This window comes from Catharus ustulatus, chromosome 8 (genome assembly GCF_009819885.2).
Source record: "Catharus ustulatus isolate bCatUst1 chromosome 8, bCatUst1.pri.v2, whole genome shotgun sequence".
NCBI classification, from domain to species: domain Eukaryota; kingdom Metazoa; phylum Chordata; class Aves; order Passeriformes; family Turdidae; genus Catharus; species Catharus ustulatus.
The window spans coordinates 25087635-25109924 of record NC_046228.1 but is presented as its reverse complement, the minus strand read 5'-3'; the positions used below and the strand labels follow the sequence as shown (position 1 = coordinate 25109924).

General features: G+C 40.9%; 1 protein-coding gene across 2 annotated transcripts in view; it reads left to right on the top strand.

Annotated features, from left to right (window-relative positions):
* Positions 1–2436: 2436 nt before the first annotated feature.
* Positions 2437–22290, top strand: part of RASGEF1A (RasGEF domain family member 1A) — a 153858-nt gene continuing 134004 nt past the window's right edge. Inside the window, exon 1 of one of the 2 annotated variants that reach the window (XM_033066192.2) lies at positions 2437–2577. The gene's annotated coding sequence lies outside the window, so the exon portion shown is untranslated. The remainder of the gene's footprint in view (positions 2578–22290) is intronic. The other variant, XM_033066190.1, reaches the window with a different exon arrangement.

Here is a 22290-nt window from a genome sequence, read left to right as displayed (position 1 = left end):
CTTCCTATTTTTAAAATGTTTCTATGATCACTTTTATAATAATGTCTTACAGATATGATCATGAGTGGGTGATTTAGTGACATTTCTAACAATGTGAAAGGTAGAAAGAACGGTACAAAAGAATGAGCTACCAAGTCTGTGATTCTCTAAATGTGCAAGAATTGAGTCAGTCACAGTCACTTTAGTTGCTCTACTCACTCCTATCCTGCCATGGAGGTCACCCAGCTTCAGCCACTGCCATCTGCCACCTCAGAGAAATGTGTTTAAAGAGTTTGGTTTCTGCCATTGGTACCTGTCCCTGCCCTGTGTCTCTCCACTGAATATTCCCAGTGGTGCAGGATCATAAGGGACAATTCCAGTACCACACAGAGTGGCTGAAGCACAGTCCTTGTTACATCAGGTGTCCTCCATGGCACAAAATCTTTTCCTTCTCCTACCCAACCATTTTCCACTTGAGGTCTGCTACACCTTGAATACACTTACAGTTCTGGTTGACTTCTAAGAGCCCTGAATGAACCCTGGACAGACATCTTAAACACAGCTGATTATCCATAATGATGCACTTCTCCATGGCCACTACTCAGTGGTACCAAAGATTATTTCTCCTGAGGAATTTAGGTCCACAGAGAGTTCAGATTAAATGCTCTCATGGATGTACTTCTTGCTGTTTACTCACAGGCTGAAGGAGAAGTCTTCTTATATGCCACAACAGCACATGGCTCATAGGGATTCACTTTTCATGCCACCATGCAGAGTTAGATGTGGAAATTAATGGGATTAAAAGAAGGTTGCCAGGTTGTTAAAATTTTCGGGGGAAAAAAAAACAAAAACAAAAAAACCAAAACCAAAGTATGATTTTGCCTGCAATCAGCCTAAGGAAACATTTTCTAGGCCCTTGGATATGGGCTGCTGTTCTGCTTCATCGTGAATTAGAGTCCAGTAAATCCCTAGTACCTTTAGCACAGCCAGAATTATATATATATAATTAAATCAAACGTAAAAAAAAAAAATCTTAAGGACTCGTATCTCATTCTCACAGGACCATCTTTATCCAATAAGACCAGAATAAATAACCCAAATCATTTTGTACTCTGTAGAGGGAAACACAGCAGAACACCTAATGGATATTTAACTGGTGCAATCATTTGGACTGTCCTACGATCAGTTTTCTAATCAAGAGCGTATACCTATCTTAGCTCTTTCACCTTTTGCTTTAATTCTTTTCCTAGTTTTCTTTGGGGATTTTGTGCCAATTAGTCAGGACTAAGGTCATCCACAGACAGTCATATTGCAGGAATATAAAATATGAAACACCACGACCCCTTTCAGACAGATAAATTTGACAAATATGCAGAGCATCTGAGCACAGCTTGACACAGAGGTAGTAGTACAAATAAGTTAATAAAGGCCATTCAAAAGCCCACAAAAGCCTTCCAGATTTAGCAAACTAGTTAGCCAACAGTGAGAACCTGAACATTTCTTCCATTTCCCTAGTGACACTAAAACATTTACAGCCCTCACCAACTTCTGTGAAGCTGTTCTCTATTAGCTTCCTAAGAAAATATTTGCATAAACAAACTTGTGCATACGAGGGGTGTGAGCATAATTAAATTATTAAACCATACTTTGGAGAGTTATGGTGATTAGAAACTAGCAGTGTTTGCCCAGAGAAATCTTTGTCACTTAGTGCAAGTAACTCACTCTAACAGCTTCCCTTTTCTTCTTGAAAATTATTTTGGGAATCCCCAGGAGGGGTTCTGTTTCTGGCAGCAATTTCTGATCTGCAGAACATGTCCTGAGATGACAAACCGGAGACTCAGAAATTTTCCCAACCTAGTTCTGTTAGGAGCAAACCAAGGGTTTCCCTCCCCAACTTATCTTGTGTACAATTTTGTTTGGATGGCTCCAAACATCTTTCCCTATTTTTTTCCTCTCTGATGCCAGAATTACCGCCCTTGCCCTTGGTTTCCCCCTCCCAGATAAGCAGCCTATAAAATCGCAGCAAGAAGCCAAGTGCTGCTTTTCACACAGCCACAGCCTTCCTGTACTGAGCACTCTGCGCAGAGCATCCTCGCCACCTCCAGAGGAGAGGGATGAGAATGTGACCGCCGAATGCTCGCCAGCCTCCACAGAGAGGGATGAGGATGTGAGGCCGAAATGCCGGGGAGCCCCTCCGAGCACACGGCGGGAGCAGCGAGGCTCTGACAGCGCGGAGTGCAGTGCATATTAACAAGTAACTTTTGGGCAGCGCGCTGCGGGGCTGGGCGGCAGGCAGGGCAGGGCAGGGCAGCCCGCAGCCACATGGACTATCTGATATCGCACATTCAGTCTCCCGAGTCGTGCTGCCCGCTGCCGTGTGCCGCCCCGCCGCTCCCCCCGCCGCAGGCCGAGCCATGGGGCGCGCCCGGGGCCGCTGCCCGCCCGCCCGCCGCTGGCACACAGCGCCCGCAGCCCGCGGCCCGCGGCACGGCTGAGCCCGCGCTGCCCTGAGGATGACTCACTGCCGCCCGGCACCCGCCTCCCTTCGCCTCGCAGCGCACCCACAACAGCCCAACAGCTACGCTGGACTGCACCACGGTAAGAGATTTCAGTGTCTTCTGCACCCGGCAGCCACCCCCGCTCCGAGGGTGCCGGGCTGGTCACTGGCACTAACTCGGTGGGTGCCTGGGCACCTCGCACTGCATGCCATCAGTGTGTCCTGCTGTTAACCCCGTGTGTCCCACCCAGCCAGCCCCGGGGGGACACACGGCAGGTCAGAACACAACCTAGGGACTGCATTTGCTCCCCTTATCGCAACTTTTGCGGCTGCCCTACCACCTGCTCCCGTGGATACGAGAGGCTTCCCACTACTGTTAAATGATGAGGCTTTTGTGCTGTGCTGCTGGGAATGGAGCAGAGAGTCTGTCATGGACTCCGTGCGGATTCATTCCCACAGCAGTTGTTTCACCACTTTAATGAGTTGAAATTCCACAGCTCACAGAGACGCTTCCCTGCCATTCCCCGTCTCTCTCAGGGGCTCTGCTATAGATGCGATCCATTTTCGGGCTTTTCAAAAGTAGTGCTCGCTGAAAGCAGCAGAACAAGTCTGCTGAAGCACAGGCAGTGCTGCACTACATATTCTGTCTGCATTCCTCTCTGCTTTTTCTGCTGTGAATCAAAAATTCAGCGTTGCAGGAGGATTTTTGCAAGGACAGTAAACGTCTCTGGCACAGCAATTTAAAGTAAAGGGAGAAGCTGCTTCTCCCTGTTCTGAAACCCTGGTAAAATATTCTTCTTCCATTTTCCGAGGAGGTACAGTATTTCTAGCAGAGTTGTCTAAGCAGGTTTCTGCTGGGGCTGATTGACAGCTTTTAGTTGTGATTTTAATGGAAATCTTTCACTGAATGTCTACAGCTTCATTTCTGTCAATCCAATGCTTTTTAGCAAATGGCTTTCTTTGGAGGGTGACACCTTTAGAATTAACCCAGGATCATATTTTTCTAGACCTATAAACAGAGTATCAGACCAGCTAGTGCACATTGCAGACTGCCACAATCTTACCTTTGGATTTTAATGGTGTAACTGCAGTGGAAGACATTTGGTTTGGTTTACAGATTTTCTGTAATGTGGAAAGTGTCACAATTGCAACTGTGTTTCCTGCACGCTGTTACGGTGTTTCTCTACAATATCTTACGCGTTCTATTTGTTTGGACCTTCTGCGTGCTGGCAATACGCTTATTAAGAGTTGAGTTTTAAGCCCTTTTTAAAAACTGCCCTGACATTACTGCCATGAAAAGGACTCTCTGCTCAAGGAAGATGACAGTGCCACACTGGTCACACCCATGGAGGTGACCAAACAGGTATCAGCAATTAGCAAGAAAACACCACTCAGCTTCCCAGTAGCCACCAAGACCCACAATCCGTTGACCCAGCATGAATATTTTTGGAATGAGCCCAAACATGGCACCAATAAACACTCCCTAAGGGTTTATTTAACTCCCTTAGCTACTATACCATCCATGTGCTACTTAAAAAATAGATTAGGGGTAAAAAGGTTCTTCTTTCACAGAATTTTCAGGAATTTAACACAGAGCTTCAGGAAGAGGTAGAACAACATCTTGATGTGTCAGTATGGATTCCACATCATTTTCCATCAGAATATGGTAAATTTCCCACTTGTAAAAGTGGAAGGCATGTATCAACATTACACTTTAAGATTATTTCTAGTAATTTAGACAAGTGTAGAGACTTTGATACTTTCTTTTATATTTATTTCTTTCTCTTACTATTTAGGTATGGTACCTGACTGCAAGGGTATCATATTATTTCCAGGGAAAGTAATTTAAAAGTGCAATTCAGACAACAGATCATTGTGATTCTATTAATAGTTGATAATATTAATGTAAATTATTTTTAAATTAGTACCTATTTATTGTACACCAACTCTTAGCCACTTGCTAGTGAAGCACATGTCATAGTCTCTGGGGTCTGAGCAGCTATTTTTGAGCCTGTCTGGCTAATGTCTAGAATACAAAATTCTCCTGTTCACAAGTTGGGCTTTTCTGTGTTATTTTCCTTCCTTTTGAGACATCAGTATATTATCAGTTCTCATCTGGGTGGCTCCTTTCAGGTGGTATCTTAGTCCATTTAAATGCAGACAATTTACTGTGATAACAGTTTATTGTAACTTAGCAACAAGAGCTAAAAAAATCAGGCTACAGTCATAACACATGCAAACCTTGTATTGTGCTGCCCTGTACTCAGCAAATTAAACCCTTGAGATAAATGACATTCTAGACCAGTCAGTTTAATATCATTAGCTGGGCTGGCCAGTTGCTCTAATTACAGAAGTCAAAGACTGCAGGAAGCAGCTGCAAAGTCAGCACATGTACAAGGAGCTGTTTGTAAAGCACAAACACTTGCTTCAACTTGAGTCTTTTTTGTTGCAAGATGAATTATTAAGGAAACGTATGGCATTTAGTATCACTGACAGAAAAATGGTCTGGCTGTGATCCAGGTGGCAAGACTTGTGTGAGTGGCATGGAGTTATCACTGGTCTTTCCCTGAAGCTTCATTTCTGGCATAACATTTGCACCAAAATAAATAAACAAACAAACACCTCCAATGCTATTTCTCTATGATCTGATTCTTGGGTCATTCATTGTTGGTGAGCTCAGGAGTGGAGGATAGCACAAGGCAAATCAGCACAATGCTACCTACTGTCCTACCTATTTTACTCGAAATAGAGAATCCACTATCAATGAAACATGTTCAGCAGCAGTAGGTACAGAGCTGGTACTCTGGATCTGGGAGGAAACATCCCTAAGACAGACATGCTCAACTCTGGAGCTCTGCTTGAGCCTAGAAGACTAAACCAGCCACAAACCAGCTGAAAGCAGAGTCAAGCAGCTGCTCTGATGGGTGGCCAGGGATCCCCTCGCTCTGAGTTTCGCATCCCTCTTGGCATTTCACCTCCAGAAACTGAATTCAGGAGAGGCAGGAGTTATGCTGTGGTTAGATAAGTGATTCAGTCTTAAAACTGATTTCATTTAGAAAAATGTTCAGCCAAGTTCTTCCCCTCAAAAAATCAGCTTGAATTGAAGATTCTTTAGTTCTCTGGTATTTCTGTATATTTCACTTGAACATAAAGCTGTACCCAAAGATGAAGAGCTCTAAATAAATCAGCAAGGTTTCCCACATCAGGAATGAACAAGCTCTTGATAACAACCTCTAGAAAAGTATCAAATCCATCCCAACTACTTAATAAGCCATATTCTGCACAGAGGCCTGGAAAAATGGATTAAGTTTCATCTCCTTTGAAACAAACACACTTAGCCACTTTCATAGCTCTCCATTAATGCCACTGTAGCTCCAGCAGCTGGAGATCTATTCCCTGCACCCTGACCAGAGTCAGGGTTACCTCCTTCCCACTGCACAGTACTTTGTTATAACCTACAAGTAATGCTTTGAACAGTTCTGTTAGTCATAGTTAAGGTGTTATTTCAAGTTGAATTTACACAAGCCCTATTTTTAGAATAGGGAACACTTTGCACACTTGTTATGTTGCTTTCCAACACCTTCTTGTAATACATGCTCATCAATTAAGATCAAATCTAATCTTAGTCTTAAGACCAAGGATGTTTACAGGTGTTAAAGTAAGGCACATATGCGATGCAAAACAAGCATCCAGCCCTCATGACTAGGCATTAGCTTGTGAGGAGAGCATTTTTCTTCAAGTAAAGAAGTCTTAGAATTATAAGGTCATGGAATATTCTGAATTGGAAGGGACCCACCGAGTCTAGCTCCTGGCCCTGCACAGCACCAGCCCCAAAGTCACACCCTGTGCCTGAGAGTGTCCAAACACTTCCTGAACTCTGCCAGCCTTGGGGCTGTGATCACTGCCCTGGGGATCTGTTCCAGTGCCCAAACACCCTCTGGGTGAAAAACTCCCAGCATCTTTCAAACACTCTGCAAGTCAGTGATGAATGTACTTGATGGATAAGAACTGTTGCTTTCTTAACCTTCAATTCTTGCATTTTTCCACAAACTTTACCACACCCTTTTAGCATTTTCAGTCCAGTAGAATTTGAACCTTTCACCACTTACACTGGTGAAGGCTACATCCAACTAGTGTAAGAAATGTGTAGTGAATCTCAGTATATATGTGTGGAAATGGTGTCACAATCTAATATAAATACAAGGTCATATGTCCAATTTCAATCACTACTGAGTTTGAACAGACTCTTCTTTAAAATAAAATCAGGAATTTTAGGTTTCCGTTTAATTATTTTAACTAATTTTCCATTAAAATCTACATCATTTCTGTATTTATTTAATCCAGTGGTCTCTATTTTCTCTAAAATAAAATACATATGATGCAGATTCCAAGGCACCATTTTAGTTCTTTCTTCCCCAAACAAAGTAAAAACAATACTGTGTTCATCACAATGTAGCTTTTCCCACACTCAGGCTTTGTCAAATAATCTGAATTTGTGAAAACTGATGTCTTTCAAAACTGAACCAATGGGAAAATACTTTTCTCCTTCATTTCATTAACATGTGAAAAGTTTTTTCACTCAATATCAGCTTGCTTGTTTGAGTTCCTTTGACTGTAATTCAAATATCAAAAATTATGAGGAAGCTAAGTATGCTAGACATGTATTCTCTTCAGGTTTTGAGGCAATTTCATTACTGAGTTGTTGGCTAGTTAAGGAATGCCATGTTAAAGACAATCTGTGTGAATAAACTAACAACTGTCCAATGGGAAACACTCCTGAGAGCAAAGAGTACCCTCTAGAGCAGTTTCTGAATGACACTTCTGAAATGGATGTCAGACATAATCTGAATTTTCCCTTACACTCAGCAAAGTCTGTATGGCTTTTCCTTTCTGTTTCTCCTTGTGTCTTTCCCAACCTTTTCACATTAATGGAGTGTATCTGAGAAAAATATTCTTATTCCTCAGGGCACCAGCAATGTTGGGCGATGTTTAGCAAAGTATGCATCATCTGTAGGTTACACAGAGGACAATACCAGGATCCACAAGGTGAAGCTACCTGAGTAAAAGCCAAGTAAATTTTTCATTTATAAGGAAGCTTGGAGCCTGGAGGCACACAGTACTTAAAATCATGTAGCAAATGATTTTTTGTGTTGTAGAGATACTGGAGGTTTATGGGACAGGATCAATGTATCAAGATGTACAAGAGAACAAAGTATGTGGTGGTAATAGAAAATGAGATACGTAACTCTCTGTTAAGGACTTCTTTCCAACTTTTGCAATGGAAAGACTCAAGTTTTTTCCTAAGTTGCAAACATTAAAAATTCTGTCATGAAACTCAAAAAGATAAAAACACTCAAAAATCCTGTGAAACTGTGTGTTGTATACACATACTTGTGTGATACCATAAAAGTTCCAGATCCTACAGAAGTCAAAAACCACCCTCAAAGCAGAAATACAACCACAGCTTTATGAATCACATTTGATGCAAGGTTCTAGGAAAATAATAAGTTTAAATGGGTATCCTCACATAAATAGAAAATAACATGGAGTCTTTGAGCAGAGTAGCCTTTCTTCAGTTCTTAAACACCTATAAATGCTGCGTTCCTCACAACTTTACAACCACTACTGTGTCATGTCTAATACAGTGAATATACAATAAACAAGGAATTATCCCATAAACCACCAGGACACCACTCAGGCCATGAGACACAGGCCCCTGCCATGCCAGGACATGGTTCAGGCTTTCTTCCTGGGGACACCTGTTGGAACCCAGAAGCCTGGGAGTTTTGAGCTGTCTGTGCTTCCTGACACTGACCCCCAGGAGAGCACTGCTTTTGACTTGAGGCCCTGGAGAAGGCTTCCAAATTTGAGTGATGGAGTTAAAATCCGTGGTGTGGAGTTGGAATAGAAGTGTGTAATTTCACATGGTGAAGGGTTTGGAATTCAGGGTTTTTAGAAAACAGTAACAGGTGTGGGAAAAGATGGAGGTTCTTGGGTGTTGTCTCCTTCTGTCTTCTTCCTTCTTATTCATGATTTCAGGCAGTAGTTTTTGGTTGGATAGTTTGTACTGCACTGTGGTTCACAGAGGTTTGGTTATTGGGTCAAAAGTATAAATAATATAGCTGTTAATTCTCTCTTGGACTGTTTAGCTTTAAAAGACCTTGTATCTAGCTAGATTAACTCTCCAGTTTGCTCACTTTTAGCTGGTAGCTAGAAGTGTTACAGAACTCTCTGTATTTTAGATAAAATTTAATAAACAACCAAGTCTGAACATGAGAAATTCGTCTTCTTTGTGTTTTAATCCTGACTCTGAGTGAAGGCAGAAGAAAATGAAGACAAGCCACTAATTAGGTGGTGCAGCTAACCCATTTACAGACACCACTGGGCTGTGTGCAGCAGAACAATGCCCTACCCTGCCAGGAGCCACCTGGCACTGTGTGTCCCATCTACAGCTCCTGGAGAGCAGAACAGAACAGAACTGGGCCAGGACAGAACGAAAATAGCCAACCTCTATGTCACCAGGAATTGCAGAAAGCACCTACCCTCTTCCAGTTAACTTCTTTCTAGCTGGTGACTGATTTGAGAGGAAAGGAAGCAATACAGAAAGCCTTGTACTTCTGAGAAAGCAAATATTGTTACAGCTAGTTTCTTCAGCAGGGAAATGAGAGAAAGAGTTAATTAAACCAGCTGTCAGTGGTTTGAAATATTAACCTGACATTGGTGTTTATCTCGTGTGAAACAGCTTTAATGATTCTATTTATGCCTTTACATTTCTCTCCTTGTTTTGCTCACTGTCCTCTGTTGCCACCAGTATTATTACACTTTCAGCAGTAGTAATAAAACAATTACTGAGCCTCTCTGCTGTTTAATGGGTTTGAAACCTCAGGAGCTGAAAATAATTAAGTTGGATTTTTGTGCTTGCAAGGAAGTTTGGTATTTGATGAAAAAAAAGAAAACAACCTAAACAAAACTAGCAGAAAGATCCATAAATACTCAAGTCAAATGGGACCACTGAATGTGTCTGACTTCCAGCATACCACAGCAACCCTGTCATTTCATCCAATTTTACCTGTGCCAAACCTAGTATCTCATGTAGGCAAGTCCATTATTATAAAAATAGTTTCAAATCTCAAAAATGATAATACAAGCTGCAAGTGCAGGACCTTACAGCTGCTGATCACAACAGAGTGGGATCATTCCTGTCTCTTCACACCAGCTAACCTAAAGCCCCCTACCTAGCAGCAAATTCATCTTGCCTAAACATGGCAATTTAATCTCAAAATGCATTTCTCACAGAAAGCTAAAAGAAACTTCAAAAAGAAAGAAAAACTGGTTAGAAGACCTGAGCTAGAATTCAACAGAGATGGCATTTCTACCACTTGTTATTAAAAAACCCCCAAAGCTTATCATTTTTTAAGTCTCAGGAAAATTGGAGCCACATCACACTTCTAATTTTTGGGGATTCCTGCATTGTTTCTTGGATAACATAATGGGGAAACAGGCATAACTGCTGGGTTTAACAATCAAATATTATCAGTGGTGCTCCCAAAAAGATAAATGAAAATGTTATCTCTGTGCAATTTCTTGCAAAGAGAATGTATAAAGTTGTCTGGAGCCAAATGCATACATAACAAAAATTATTTTAAAATGGAAGGATGACTTTTACACAGTAGGAAAAAACAGGACAGTGAGAGACAATCCTGTGCAGCATTACAGTGGGATTTACAGGGGGAAACTCCTCAGTTCCTTCAGCATTCCCTACAGCTGCCTGAAAAATCTGTTTACATGATTGCTTCTATTGATGAATAAAATGAACACAGCTGAGGCAAAAAGGGACCAATAGAGCACACCTGAAGATGAAGGAAAGAAATAAGGGAAGGGAAGGGAAAAGGAAAAAGCAAATAAATAGGTATTTTCTCCATCATTATTCTCAACATTTTTGACACTTCTAGTGGATTTAGACATGAATCAATAAATAAATAAGGATTAAGATACAAATTATTACAAAAGCAAACAAATTGAAAAATCACTTAAGTTGGAAAAGACCTCCAAGACCATCAAGTCCAACCTTTGACCAAACACTACCTTGTCAAATAAACCATGGCACTGAGGGCCACATCCAGTCATTTCTTGAACACTTCCAGGGACAGTGACTCTTCCATGCCCTGGGCAGCCCATTCCATACCTGACCACCTTTGAGTGAGTGAAGAAATTTGTCTTGATGTCCAACCTGCTCTGGTGCAACCTGAGGACATCCCCCCTCACCCTGTCGGTGGCTGCCTGGGAGAAGACACTGACCCCTGGCTACACCCTCCTTCCAGGCAGCTCTGCAGAGGGATGAGGTGTCCCCTGAGCCTCCTTTTCTCCAGGCTGAACACCCCCCTCAGCTGCTCCAGACTCTTCACCATGTCCCTTCCCCTTCTCTGGATACACTCCAGCACCCCAATGTCCTTCAGTAGTGAGGGGGCCCAGAACTAGACACAGATGGAGTGAAACAAAATTCCAAATACGACATTCAGGTGATGTAACAGATGTGCCCTCCCCGAAACCAGGGCTGCCCTATGGTCCATTACCGCGGGCAGGAACTGGAGCAGATGTCTTTAGCTCTAAACCTTCTCACCAGTGCAATGGGAGCAGGGATAATGCCTGCTGGAGGTGAGCTGGGGTAGGGATGGGGGCTGGTGCTGTTAGAATCCAGATACCATAGCAGAACATGGTTGTCACTTTGACATTACTTTATTGCACACTGCAAAATCAATTCAACACCTTTCATCCTCTTGTCAATCACATCCTGAAGTGCTGCGGGACAAATGGATTTTCTCTGTGACAGTGGGATAGGGATCATGAATTCTGATCCTTCTGTTGGACAGTTCAGTACCCATAAATTGTCAAGACAGCAGAAGCACAAGGGTGTCCATCCAGAAGGAGCAGATTATCATTGATGGTGGAGGTATGGGACAGTGATTTTTGAGAGGTATAAAAGAAATAAAAGACCTAGGAACAACCACTGAAATACAAGGAACATGGTGCAAACCTCTCCTTAAAAATACTGAAGTAGTACAGAGCTGTAGTCTGCTGAAGAAAGAAATACTGAAGAGATGTGGGTGCCAGTATATCATTAGTGTAAAAGTAGAAAGCTGTAGATCCAAGTGGGAATTTGATTTTCACCTGTTGTGACTCAGAGCCATGCTAAATTATTATAACCACTGAACATCTTGGATTGCCAGAACCAAGCTTTCTATGCCAGTTAACCTGCTGGAGATGAAAACTTCTGTGATACTAGCTGAGCATTTCAAGTAAGGAAAGCCAGAACAAAATCAACAGAAAAACAACCCAATATGTATTATTTAATCTGTCATCAATGTATAGTCACTAAATAACAGCATTGTTTTTATCTTCAGATCTGTACTGTTAATTCACTAAGTGACTAATACCATTCATATAATGCTTCTTGATGTGTTTTGACAGCCAGAAAATTGCTCCTCTGCCTGAACTTAGGAAACAATTTATTTTCTGAGGTGAAATTGTAAATACAAGGCACAGCAGAAATAGCCCAGTCATCCTTTGGTAAATATGAAAATTAGTGTTACATACATATACCCCTCATTAAGAAACCTACAATCATACATGTCTGTGAGTACTAAACTGCTTAGATAGTAGAGTCTCATATTGCTAAAATGTTATTACTGTTATGACAGCACAAGCAGGACAGGCACAGAAGAGAAGAGCAAACTAAACTGGGAATTGTCTCAGAAATAGGGTGGAAGTAGCAAGGAAATTAAGTTTAAGGTCCCCACTCTGGAATATAGATTGATGTGGAATTTAGTAAATTTAGTAAATCCTGTGCTTTCATCACCCACCCCTCAGTTCTGATCACTGCCCAGTTCTGACTCCAAACTGCCAGCTCTCACCTAGGCCTCTGTGAATATAAATAACCAAATATCTCCAATAGGCCAGGCAGCAGCTGACTCCAGGGTTTTAAAGGTCAATAATTTCTTTTTAAAAATCAATATATTTGTAACTGGTGTAAAAGCTTCCAGCCTAAAAATGTGCTTAAATGGACAATCCAACAGGGCTGTTTTCCAAGCCACATGAATTTTAACAATGCTCACACTTGTCAGTTTTCAGAATGTCAGAAGGCCTTTTATAAGGAATGGGGAATCTGAAGATTAATTCTGCTCCTTTCCAGGAAACCACCACTTCATCATCCCCTATTCACAGTTTATTATCACAGCCAATAGATATTACTTAACTGCTATGACTCAGGTACACTGAAACAGGAATAGTGTATAAGCAGTAGCCAAACAATGGCATTTTGCTGTGTCGAAGAGAAGTGGGCATGGTGTGCTTAGCTTCCCTGAAAGGAGCACTTTCTTTTAGCTCACACTGTCCTCCAGCCATTTCTGGAAGAGTCACCACTGTTTCAAAAACAGAAGGGATTGTCTGTAATCCAAGAGAAACACTTCAAGCTAACGCACTCCCCCCACTTGTATAAATGCTTGTGCAATAAATATCTAAGTGAGTGGAATCACTTGTTCTTCTTCTAGAAACTATTTGCTTGGTAAGCTATGATACATTTAATTTATTATTTATAGGCCTAAGCTTTCACATCATAATGAGCCATATCAAGCAGACTTGAATACTAGCATTTGAAGTAACTGTGATTGAGAAACATATTGGGTCGCAAAGAATTCAAATAATTTCATTTCCCTTTGTGCTCCATCTTGTACTGCATCCACAAGCAACAATAAACCAGAATAACTGCTACCTAAAGAAAGCCTTAAAAGAAAGGTTACAGCAGGGTACAGCTCATGCAAGCAACAAGTGCCTCCAGGAAAACAGCTCTAAGTGTTGCCTTTGGTCACAATTTTTAGACTCCAAGACAAGCCTCGTAATTCCCTTGTAAGAGGGGCTCACAGAAAATAGGCTAGGGAGTAGCACAGGACCCACAGGAACTCAGTTTCCTAAAATTAGGTCAGCACTTGTCTAAAATTAGATTCAATGTTCTGCTGACCGAACTGAAAAGAGGAGGAGTAATTTTTAATCACAAACTCTTGAGGGTAATGATATATCTTGTGCAAGTCACCAAGTACAAGCCAGACTTGCACAGTGGTTAGCTACCTCCTCTTCCCAACACTGCTAAAACTCATTTGAAGCCTGAACACAATCAAAACTTATAAATTTACTACAAGGGACAAATTGTTTCAAGTCAAAACATGCAGCACTATTTAGACAAATGATTATACAGAGTATACAAGATTTACCTACTATAATTGATTTCTCAAATTGTCTGATGCAATTGCTTTTGTTGCTGGGCATGGGGGCTGTGAAACTAAAAATAGAAAAAACAACAACACACAAAACCATAATCTACTTCAATTCAACTCACCCAATCATTACAAATAAGTTGGTGAAGATTGTAATTATAAAAACGCATGAAGTAGCAACCTTGGAACATACTGAACAGTGATCTTGAACAGTAACTTTCTAAAATCAATTCTAACCATCTATTGTCTTACAATGCAGCTCTGAGGCTTAGAAATTAAGCTCTGGGGAGAAAGAAACACTGCTTTCTAATAATGAATGGACTGACCTTGTACTACAGAATCACCTGAGCAAAACATCTAGACCCGAGCAATCAGAAAGAAGGCAAAACAAAAAACAATGCCCAGTTCTACTTTACCAGTACTGCAGGGTTATTTCAAAGTATTTTATTATCAACTTGCTTGACCTACAGTAATATCATTCTGATCTGTATTTCCACCCCTGCCAGTGCTCAGTCCCACTGAGGTCTCAGCTCCTGTGCATCCCTCTGCAGAGGGCTGGGTGCATGGACTGACTCAGGGGGATCCTCCTGACTGCAGACAGCGAGTGCAGAAATCTAGAACAATGTCCAGAGGAGCACCTACTGCACTGGAAGTCCAGAAAAGCCATTTTATGGATTGCTGTAATGTGTAAGGATATTGGAAACTGCCAAGGTTGTAAAGCAGACCTTGACAATTCTGGGACAGAATTTCCCTCTGTACACGGGGAATGGGCTAAGTAGTGGAAGGTAGGATTTTGTTGGTTTGTAGACATGGTGACTTCAGAAGCTCAACACGAAATAATCTAACCAAGATTTGGACAAAAATAAGTATTGTCCAATTCCTCCAGAATCTCAGTATAAAAGTGTAAAAATTACCTTCTCTCAGCCATCTAACCTCAATACTAGCTCATGGTTAATAAATGGAAGGTTAGGAAATAAGATTCTGGGCTACTGGCCTGGACCAGCCTGGAATGGAGATTCTTAATACTACTGTAAAGACTGTTTAGTTGGAACTAAATTGCAAGGAGTGTGAGTCCCTCAATCTGCAGAGCTTGTACAACGCTTCAGAAGAAGGTTAATGAATTGCTAGGGTGGGAAGCACTAAAGAGATAGCAAACAGTGCTTTGAAGAGATCTGGCTTTTGGCAGCTAGGGAAACACGTACCTTCTTTTCATATGATCACTGACTAGGAGCTGAATTCCCAGCCAGGTCTCTACTGAGATGCCGAGTTATGGAGGAACTCCTCTAGCCTGTGCTGCCATAGCTTTTGAGGCTTTACCATACAACTTCAGATCCAAATGAATAATCACATTATTTCCCTTAGCATTCTCCAGGGGCAATATAATGGGTACTTGCAATGCTGATGCCTTTAAGCTTTCACAGCAAACTTCCCTGTGCAGTCTTATCCCCTGCTGTGTTCCAAATAGCTTGTGTGAAAGCAGGAACAAGCAGCTGCTTAGGGAAGGGACAGTCAGTGACAATGGATGCCATAACCAATCCATGCAATGAAGCAGCATGCCAGGAACAGCACTGTATTTATTGCATTTCTTGCAGGTGACAGCCTCCATGAATAATGAAGTGCTAAAATGCATGCTGCTTTATCACAAACTGCTGGGAAGCATATTGTTCTCATATGCTGGGGATCTGATGTGCCAGTTGTGCTTATTTTCTCAAACTTCTTGGGTGAAGGCTTGGCAATCTGCATGGGGTATTTTGTGGCTGATTAATTTTATAGATAGTGCTAGGTAAGAACCCTCTAACTTACTGAATCCAATAGCAATTTTAATCAAACTCTAGTTGCTTGCTAATTTGGAGACATAGGGTGCCACTTTATTGGCTTCTACAGACTGCTTGCTCTGCCTATATATGAGTAGTTTAGAGAAACCTTCTGGCATACCTGCTTCTTTTCCAGAAGAATGGACCTACACAAGGGCTTAACTGCAAACCTCAAGGTTTCATACAAAAAGCAATTTAAGAACAGTGCAGCTAATGGATTTATATTTCCTTTTCTGGTAACTAACATGACAGCAATTACAATAACAAACTTCAGATTTGAAAACAACCTGCAAACTGAAACACAAAATCCAAGAATGACAAAAGTGTTACTTGTCATGTAGACTACTGACCAGGTTGTGGAATGTTGCAAGCAATCCTATACCATAAGCAGCCTGCTAATATTGCAAAATATGCATGAACCTGTGCCTAACCCTTCAAGGAAACGTGGAACTGAATGAGGATTTGTAGGAAACTCTGTTTCAGCATCAAGATCAACAAATAATATTGTGTAGGTTCCTGGGTCTGCTCCCTTTCTATAATCTACACTTTTATATAATTTTATTGTGTAAATCAACAAAGGTAGCTTCTGAGCCCCTGTTCACAATATGAGAACAGCAATGACACAAATCCAGTGAATCTCTGACAGTCATTCTCCAGAGGGGGATTTCCTTTTGTCATCCAATGCAGCATCTTTGTGCCCAGACTCCTTTGAAGGTGCCTATGCTTCAAATTGTACAAAGGCTTTACAATTAATAAGTTTACTTAATCCCAGGTTTAGATTCAGTATAATTTCCCCTATATTGTCTGTACCAGCCCATAGGTTCTTTCAAGATCAGGGTTTTATCCTTGAGTTTGCAAGAGTTTTGGGCTTTAATGTTTTCTGCTTTTTCCTAGATGGCATATTATATGTCAGAGACAAAGAATTAGCTTCTCTGAAGGGTTTTGTGTATTTTTCCTTGGTTTTAAGTTACATTGTACACTGAGGACACACACATCATGGAGGCGCTGAAATAGGAAAAAATCTGTTTCAAACCAGGACAATGGAGATTTTTGAAAACCCAACGACTACACAACACAAATGAAAAGTTATTTCTTTGACTGTTTTTCTTATCCCTGAGTACTCCAACAGCAGCCTTGAAATAAAACTTAAAAATTCAGAAAACCCTACTAAAAGCAGAGGACACTGTGTTGATCAGTCCTATAGAAAGAAATGGGAAAAAACCTTGTGCTCCTTAAAACTGACAGATACAGCTCATTAACTAAACTATACTACCTCTAACAAAATCACAATTTTCTGAACTCCATGCCTTTCCCTAAACTAGAGCATATGACTCCATGGATACTGTAGAGATCATGACATTGCTTTAGACACGTTGGCTGATCTTCCCCCTCAGCTCCTAGAGCAGAGGCAGCACAGAGATTCCCATGCAAACACACAGGTTGTGCCAGCCTGCAACATCCACCACACATGTTTTTAGTAATTTGTACTACAGCTCCAGCAAAGGACTGCAGGCTCCAAGAGGCTCGAATCCAGCTGTCTCAAATGGATTCATACAGTCTTAGCTATATTTTACTTTAAAAGCACAGGCACAAAATCAAGTCATCAAGTTGAAGGTGTATTTGCTGGCTTTATCTAAGCCCTTGTTACATGTGCATTGCCTATGATAAGCCAATTAGGCTCTTCTGAGACCTGATACCATCTGTTGGAATCACTGGCAGCCCAGCAGGCAGCAGTGTCTCAGTCCCTCAGTGGGTTTCACATTTTAACACTCAGAACTCTCAGTCGCCCTCCCCAGCACCAGAATGAAACAGAAAAGAGAAAAGCTTTAGTCCTTTTCTATTGTGGAAAGAGGAATGAGAGTCAAAGCACGCATTTGTGCATGTGTAAAGTCAGTTCTTGCATTTCGACACTCACTGCACTCCTGATTTTACCTTGAAGAGATGAAGGTTTTCTGTTGCCACAGCAACCATGTTAACAAATAGCAGCATAGCTTTACACAAATGATGTGATTGTCAGGAGTTGGAGATAGTCTAACAGGCTTTTCATTAGATCCCCCCTCCAAATACACATTTTTTTAGCTAAAACAAATACTTAACTTTTTTCCCTTATTGCATATTTCTCATTTCACAACAGCAAATGTTTTGGTTTATATAGGATATACCTTTACCAAGAGCTTCTAAATTAGATATACCTTATCTCTCGTGCCTTAGGAAGGCATCACGTGGTTGCAGCATTCTTTAAAAGGCATAAACTGATTTGCATTAATGCTTCTCTCAGTGAGCTAACTGGGGGGCTATAAATACAGCTCCTGTCTTCAGGATTACTTAGCAATTTTGCTGCTCTGAAGGGGAAAAATAAAAGCAGAGGAAGGAATAATCTTCACCATCAGATGGAAAGGGGGTGAGATTGCTCTGTACATCATCCAAAAATTAATGATGAATCTGTTGCTTCCTTTAAAAAGCAAAGCATTATAAAAGCTAAATTCTGCAGTCTCCAACACTTGAACATTTCCATTTCATGGGTTTAGACTAAATTACTGATAGTCCACTACCACAAATATTAACTTTGGCAGATATTACTCCTAGAGAGAGCAAATTTTGTTTCTAGCTGAAATATAACAGCAATAACAGTTAACACTTCTTTGGTCCCTTCCATCTTCATACTTTTCTTCAAAGCACTTCAGGTATCAGATATCAAATATCAAGTATTAATTGGAAATATGGCTATATTTTAAGGATGAATACATTAAGATTCCACTTCAAGGGGATGGGAAATGTCTGGGGCATAACAAATCATAGGCCATGGTAAACAAGAAGAGGTGATTAGGAATTCTGAACACCTAAGCACTTGCTCAGCCTTTTATAAGCCAAAGAAGACAGATAAAGTTCCCCAAACAATGTCAGAGTTAAAAATTCATGGATCTGTTTAAATACAACCACAGTGTGTGTGTACAGGCACTTGCTTAAAAAACAGCCACAAACTTTAGCTGGATGAAGTATCTCTTTTGAATTCACATCTCATCTCCTCAGCCAAAGCAATGACTTAGCTCTTGCATTAAATTTACTTTCCACTTCACACAGCTATTATATGAGCACAAAAAAATGACTTTCCTCCAAACCCTTAACTAACACCATGTCAAAAACTGTTCAATAGCATTACTCTCTCATGACACCCAGCAGACAGCATTTTGAACTCCAGTTACACATTTCCACTTCACTGTCCATTCCTACCTGAGGAAGAGACTACAGTCCCAAGATCCAATTATACAGCAGATAGAGTAGATAAATTAAGTCCTGTGTTAACTTATTTTGTATCAAACAAATACAGAGAGGAAGGGTCTACTCTTGTTTCATACAATTTCTTTTTACCCTTACAATAAATCTAGTTTGCATTGGGCACCTTTCATCCATATCTGGTTGGTTTGTAAAACAAACAAGCCATAGATAAACTTCTCTTCAGCTGTTTAAGCCCACTTTCCTCTTTTTTATCCACATGCTACAAATCCAAGATGGAAGAGGTGCTGGTAGGAAGACTAATTTCTGAGAGTTTTCTCATTCCCTCCCCTATTAGCCTCCCATGTCTGTGTAAAGGTTTAGAAAGATCAGCTCCAACATTTTAAAAATATTAGCAGCAAATATTCCTTTGCCAGCAAATAGCAAAGGAGCCACCAGGGCAAATTTCCATTTTCCGTGTCTTTGCAAGCTGTATCGCTTTGCTAGGATGAGCAGATGCTTATTTCACCTACCTTTAAACCTGACTGAGCTCTTTAGATGTTTTATGTGTCTCTGGTAGGCAGCACCTTGGAGAGCCTGCACAAGCCAATCACACTCTGTGCTTATTTCCATTGAGATTTCTCTCCCAATATATTCTAGTTATGCCTAAAACATTTATAGAACAGTTTGCATTTTAAAAAAGAGCTCACAAGCCTAATATGCCATAGAGCAGATTCACTTCACCTACACCAGGCACACAGAGAAGTTCAACAGCTTTCAATTCTACCACAATGCACATTTTGAAGATTTCTGTGAAGGAAAAAAATAACTCCATCTAACACTTCAGATAGAATTTAGATAGATATACATAAGGCTATAACTGTGTAATATGGGGTGATATTCTGACTGTAAGGACTAAAAGCTACCAAGGGTGTAAAAATGGATGTCAAATGGATGTTAAATGTCCATCAGCTTAAACAGTATTGATTTTCCATCTTATTAACAGTAGCTTTCACAGAGTAGCTTTCTTCACCAGGGTTCCTGTAAGGTTTGGGGTTTTTTGTTGTTGGTGGATTTTTTTTGTTGTTTTTTTGTTTGTTTGTTTGTTTCTTGTTTCAAGAAATTGGAATTTCTCATAAGATGTTTAATTTTAAAAGACTGAACTTTTTCCAGTCAAGAATGAACATTTGGATTTATAATAAAATGTGCTCCACTGTAATTAGTAGGCCAGGGTACATAAGTGGGACAGGCAAGCCTCTGTTTCAAAACTCTAAGAGATACTTCTTGAAACCATCAGGAAAGCTCCCTTCCTAATATGACAAGTGAGAGTGGTTTATTGTCAGTGCCTCTGTGCTGCATGGTTCAGGTTTAACTGGGTGTGCACTAGATGCAGCACTTTCCCTGGGTTTCCTAGGAGTCCTAGATGGTTTGGAGGAGAGCTGGGATAACTTGGGAATGATATGGCTCAAGGTTTTCACCTCTATTTATTTTATAAATATTGGAATTGCGAGGCAAATGTCTGAAGTAAAAGCTTACAAGAGCAGGGGGAGCAGACACATTCAACATATGCAATAAAAAGGGTTTTCTTCCATACGTGACTGGTCACAGGCAGACAATCTCATGCCAGAGCTGCAAACAAGACCTAAATATTCAGGCTTTTTGAAGTTCAAGCAGAATAGCATACATTGAGTAACTCAGAGACCTTAGCAATAGAACATCAAAAACAAAGCAACAGGAGGACTAAAAGTATGGCTTGACGAAATGTTATTCTTTAGTTGTACCATGCTCCGTGCCACATTCTGCAGTGCTATGCAGAGACACTCAAAATAACCTAAGCATGCCAGCTAATAAATTAGCTGAAGTGCCTTAATTACTTCCCCATCCGGGTTCATGAATTCTTTTGAGAAGCATCTTGCTGAAATGGTAAGTACAGGCATCTCTGCATGACACTAAATTATGTCCCAAAGATTTAGAGCAGTAGGCAGCTTTGGCAGATTTCAGATTTTAAGAAAAATGAAGGAAAAAAGAAGGCCTTTGACTTTTGTAACTAACTGCCTGCCCACTGCATCAAATCACACTCTATATGAGAAGTCAGTTAGTATTGGTTTTTTTATTTATTTGAGAAATGCTTTTTTGGTAATTAAGTAAAAGTGCACATGTGTTGTGTTCAAGGAATTTTTATTAAGCTTGAGAAAGAAGCCAGGCTAATACAGCCATGGAAATCGAACCACTCCATTAAAGCAGAGACAAGTATAGCATGGGTAGTAGAAGAGCAAGCTGCCTCCACAGCTCTGACAGCCAAATTGCATCAATCACAGCCACGAGGGGATGGATTTAAGCTAAGGGTAGCACTGCACCTCTGCAGCTGTACAAAACTTGGCCTCACTGAGTGCTTGCCAGGGAGTGCCAGCTGCATGGCGAGGGCAGCTGCCCTCAAGTCATCAGGCAGAAGTCATCAGACAGTTTACTGAACACTAAGAGCCAAAGAGATGACAGATAGTAACAAATTTTTGTCATAACTACCAGAGGAAAAAAGCTTCTTCATGCCATTACTAATCTTGTGAGCCCTTTTTCTTTGTTGTTTTAGCAGACACCCCTAAGAGAGATGCTGGTCCCCAGTTTCACAATTTGTTGATATGTGGAAAGCAGAACTTTATTCAACCATGAACAACCCAACCTTTGCTGCTATATTTTTCAGCTAAGAATCTTTAAAAGACATTACCCCAGTTCAATACCGCTACTGCCCAATTTTTGTTCTCATTTCTGTGCCAAGAAAAAGGAAATCACCATCAATGTTGCACTTCTTCCTGCTATCTCAGCATGCACAGAATGCAAGACCTTTTGCACAGGACAGTAATAATATGACAACAGAGAGAAATTAAGAATACTAGATTCTTTGCCTTTCTAGTTCATTTTTCATACAACAGATATTACTGAGTTTTGTAGACAGTGATATTAAGGCTCTTCCTGGAAGCCATAAAATGCTGCAGTCATTTTGGTAGATTCAGAGGTGGAAGATGAAAGGAGAAGACACTACATCACCCCACCAGTCTCAATCTCTCACACAGGCAGAATTCTGCTGACAGGTACACCCTGAAACACATTCTGATGCTCCCCAGTCTAGGTAGGGGGGCTGGAGGGGCTTGGTGGGGAAGGGTACAGGACCAACATGGAGCAGCTGCAGTATTTGCATCATCCCTCAAAACCTGGGTTAAAGTCCCACCCTTGTCATCTTGGGTAAAATATGTCCAAACTGGGCCTGATAGGCACTGAAATTCTGTTCTTTAGGCTAAAATCAGTCACTGTTGTAAAAGAATCAATGCAGCCAAATTGAGCCACTGGTCAGAAAGGAAGAGATGCAGATAGAAGGGCAGTCTAGAAATTACTGCTTTGTTCAGGCTGCAATGTTTTGGGGGTTTTGTAGTGCATACAAAGTGCCAGAAATTCCAGAGAAGTTTGTAAGAGTAAGGATGAGGCAGGAAAGCTGATAGTTTTAATTGAAGAATCATGCTTCCTAAAA